Source organism: Elaeis guineensis, chromosome 1, assembly GCF_000442705.2.
Source record: "Elaeis guineensis isolate ETL-2024a chromosome 1, EG11, whole genome shotgun sequence".
NCBI lineage: Eukaryota > Viridiplantae > Streptophyta > Magnoliopsida > Arecales > Arecaceae > Elaeis > Elaeis guineensis.
In genome coordinates this window covers 141,129,065-141,133,672 of record NC_025993.2, presented here as the reverse complement: position 1 = coordinate 141,133,672, position 4,608 = coordinate 141,129,065, and positions in this window count along the sequence as shown.

Genomic DNA, 4,608 nt, shown 5'->3' with positions numbered 1-4,608 from the left:
CTTTGGATGCTGACCCGCGGTCACAGTTAGAGCTATCATTCCTTCCGTCGGAACGGCGTCACCGGTAAACCCTATTAAGGGGGAGCAAATCGGTCTTAGATGACCGCCAAGAGCGGCCATTCTTGAAAAGACGTTGTAGAACAAGATGTCGGCCGAACTCCCGTTGTCGACGAGAATGCGACGGACGTCGTAATTTGCTATGTTCAAGAAAACTACGACCGCATCGTTATGAGGGAATTGGACTCCCTGGGCGTCTTCTTCAGTGAAGGTTATGGGTTCTTCAACTTTTTGCCGCTTGAAGGATGCAGCTGGTGTGCTGATTGCCTTCTGCCGGGATTCCCCCGAGATGACGTTGACGGAATCCGACGGAGACCGGTCATCCGGCCACCCTTTATCGACGACCATAACCGGAGGTAGTTGTGCAGAGACCTCGTGAGAGGGCATTAGATGAGGGAAGGAGGATTGGGCGCCGGAAAAGATGGCTGGTAGCGGATCCGTTGAGCGCTCCTTTAAGAACAAGGGTACTGCGAAGACACACCCCTTCCTCTAGCGCCAATCCTGTTGGTGCAAAAATCTGCCTGCACCGGAGAAGCTGGAGTCGGGGAAGCCGCGGTCGCCGCCGGGACCTGCAAAGGAAGTCTAAACCGGAGGTGGGGTTGCTCCGGCAAGACCCTCCGACGCTCAAGTCAGTTCTCTGCCTCAACAAGAATGGAGTGCTCGAATGGAGAATTTAGCAGAGTTTTGAGATAAGAAATGAGCTTAGAGAATAACGTATCTGGGTCCCCCTTTTATAGGCGGAGGAGGCAACGGATTGATGGCGATATTTGTAACCGTCTGGTAGTGGGCTGCCCATGGTCAGGAGAATTTATTGCGAAGGGTAGTGGAGTAGACCCGTGGCTATTGTCATAGCCCGCCACGTAGGGCCTGTTGCAGGTAGTGGAGCGGCGTCCGTTGCCGCTAGTTGTCAGCGAGTAGTGGAGTCGTGCAGCACCTGCCGTAGGGAGCGGAGCAGAATCGTGACCGTTGACACAGCCTGTCAGAGAGTAATGGGCCCGCCGCAGGGGGTGATGGAGCCGCGCGGAATCCGCTACAGGAAGTGGAACAGAATCATGGTTGTTATTGTGATCTGCCAGGGGGCGCGGATCTGTTGGTCGGAGTCCGGCCTCTGTAGAAGTCCGGGAGGGGTCCTCCTTTCAGTTGGGGTCGTGGGTGGAGTTCGGCTCCCGTAGGAGTCCGGACGGAGCTTACCTGCAGTTGATACTGAGAGCGGAGCCTGGCTCCCGTAGGAGTCCGGGCGGAGCTGTGCTGCAGTTGATGTCGGAGGCGGAGCCCGGCTCCTGTAGGAGTCCGGGCGGAGCCGTGCTGCAGTTGATGTCGGAGGCGAAGCCCGGCTCCCGTAGGAGTCCGGGCGGAGCCGTGCTGCAGTTGATGTCGGAGGCGGAGCCCGGCTCCCGTAGGAGTCCGGGCGGAGTCCTCTGCAATCAAAGTTAAAGGTGAAGTCCGACTCTCGTAGGAGTCCGGACGGAGCTTACCAGCAGTTGATACTGAGAGCGGAGCCTGGCTCCCGTAGGAGTCCGGGCGGAGCTGTGCTGCAGTTGATGTCGGAGGCGGAGCCCGGCTCCCGTAGGAGTCCGGGCGGAGTCCTCTGCAATCAAAGTTAAAGGTGAAGTCCGGCTCTCGTAGGAGTCCGGACGGAGCTTACCAGCAGTTGATACTGAGAGCGGAGCCTGGCTCCCGTAGGAGTCCGGGCGGAGCTGTGCTGCAGTTGATGTCGGAGGCGGAGCCCGGCTCCCGTAGGAGTCCCAGCGGAGTTGTTCTGAAGTCGGCGGCGGAGCCCGGCTCCCGTAGGAGTCCGGGCGGAGTTGTGCTGTTGTTGATGTCGGCGGTGGAGTCCGGCTCCCGTAGGAGTCCGGGCGGAGCTGTGCCGTTGTCGATTCCGCCGAGGGTTTCGGCTGTGGGTATTTTATACCCAACACTCCCCATCTTCACCTATAGACGTAGGCCAAAGGATGTACCATATAAATCGGTGTGTTTTATCTTTCTCTATATATAATTACTTTTTTTTATTCTCAAATTCACATTACTTAACAGATAATCTTGCAACAGATTATTTTGTTACTCTTACCTTGCTCTGCAGCTTCTCAACCTTAACATGCATTAGACATCTAGTTGCTCCTAATATAATTTCTTCAAAATACAATGCATTCTTCGCAAGAACACATAGAAGATGTAATTTTAACGTCATGTATCCCAATAATCTGCAACAACTATGCAAAAAAAACAGTTGTACCTTAAATGATAATCTTCCTTCTAAAACTGGCATCAATATTAACAGCTCAGTTAATCCTTTGCTAGAAGAAACTCATTAGACTTGCTACGGAAAAATTAAACAAAGAACTTAAAACCGCAGAATGAGTATGGTTTTGTTCACTGGATGAGCCAGCTGGGTTTCATCAGACCAAGTCACTAAGAAAATTTATTTATGGCTAACGCGCCAGAATTGCAGGATGCATAGCGGCTCATAATAAATTCAACATTCTTGTTTAGTAGGCAAATTATTCCAGCATATCTGAGCAGCATGACTGCGAGGAAATTATATAATAACCCACATCCATGCATGCAATAAGCTTTTGACAATTATGAAATCTTTTACATCAGAAAAAACAGACAACTAGGACAACCCTGGGCAATAGACTCAAAAATGGTGGCATAATTTCTTGAAACCGCAGGGATATTAAACGGTAGTCAACTAATTTATTAACAAATAAAAAAAACTACCAAAAACAAAAAAAAAAAAAAAAAAAAAAAAAAAAAAGACTTGGGGGTACTTCAAAACCAGCAAATCTATTCCCACCAAGCTATGAAACCTGAGAAAGGCAACCAATAGAGAAAAAGAACAGCATGGAAATAACAAGATGAACTGCTAATTGAGAGTGTCTTCCCGCTAACAAAGCACTGCACTTTGACCTAATGCAACTTATATTTATCTATATCTAAAATATATATGGCTTCAAAATAAACCAGGATTAGTCCCCTTAAAAAAGGGGAACCAGGAATTCAACTTCCACTTAAACATGCTTAGGGGGGAAAAGTGTGGATATAAAGACTAAAGAAGATCCCGAAGCTCGATGTGACTTCATTTTTAAGGAGCTAATTTGATAGTGACTTCTGTTCTTGCCATATCTTTTGGAGGGCTTTCTGGACCCCAAATTTCTGGGTCGACATAAAAGAATCAAGCAAGATACCTATCGCCATGTCCGCGTCTTCTTGTAACACGCAACTCAGACTCTCATGCGCTTCTGATATCCGAATCATTGATTCAATATGCCTCACTGCTGCTATTGGAAACCTCGGCCCTGCTGCACCAATCATCCGAGGCCCAACATATTGTGGGTTAAAGAGACAAAATATATGTTGTTTTTAAGGTATCCAAATCCTTTAGATGGCACCATGGAAAAGCAAGGTTGTCAAAGATCTCACGGCGGACTCTCGATGTAGTTCATCGAAAAAATGTGTGAGCTTACCCAGATCAGCATCGTGCAATTTGGGGAAGACATTTAACTTGACATAGGTTATATACTTCTTGAGAATGCCTTGAGAAAGTATCTAATCATTATACTTGGCTCAAACTCAAATATTTTTTTATTTACCAGGTATAAAGCAATCAAATATGGCACCTACGGTCCTCTTCGAAAAATTATTGATTGTACCAGGTCCACCACGTAATCTTTGGACCAGTTCAACCAAGTCTGAACACATCCCAAGCTTAATGGAGGGAAAAAATTGCTGATGGAAAGGGACGAAAAGAAAGAGGACGGAATCAACAGCAACTTTGGTTGAGGACTCCATATAGTTTGGAAGCCCCGAAAGACCCACCATCCTGTTGGATGGATGTCTGGCCTGGACACCACCTTCCAAGACCATTTCAGTACCACGCGATGCAGCAGAAAGAAAAAAAAATAAAACAAAAACAATCAAAATACGTAAATCAGTCACAAAATAGCTCGTCTTCTCTGGTCAGACATCCACCTTCCAAGACCTTTTAGTACCACGCGATGCAGCAGAAAGAAAGAAAAAATAAAACAAAAATAATCAAAATGCGTAAATCAGTTACAAAAGAGCTCGCCTCCATAGAACATGCAAACTTCATTATAAAAAAGAAATTTTATAAAAGAAGATCTCTCCCCCAACCTTTGTACACTCAATTTCTCTCTCCTGAAATTCTCCCTCACAAAGGCTCTCTCTCTTGGAAAACTCCTCTGAACCCCTGAAGCGACCGACGTCCGCTGTCCAGGAGCCTCCTGCTCCTTCTCTCTCAGCGGTCACACGGCTCTCTCTCTTCTTCTTGGATTTTCTAGGTTTCCACGCGACTCAGTGAAGAACCGAGCCAAAGCCACACACTGTTTCATATGTTCCCAGCCTTTTAAAGGCTTAAACATCAATTAGAGAGGGATTAGGAGTCCTAAATAAAGCCAAATAACCTCCTAGATCGTCGGATCAAGACCGAAAGCCACCCATGCTGTCCGATCATGCTCTAATCCACGAAATAATGCCGTGGACTGCGAGAAACACATAGAAAATGTCCAGACGATCCACACAGTCCGCCAT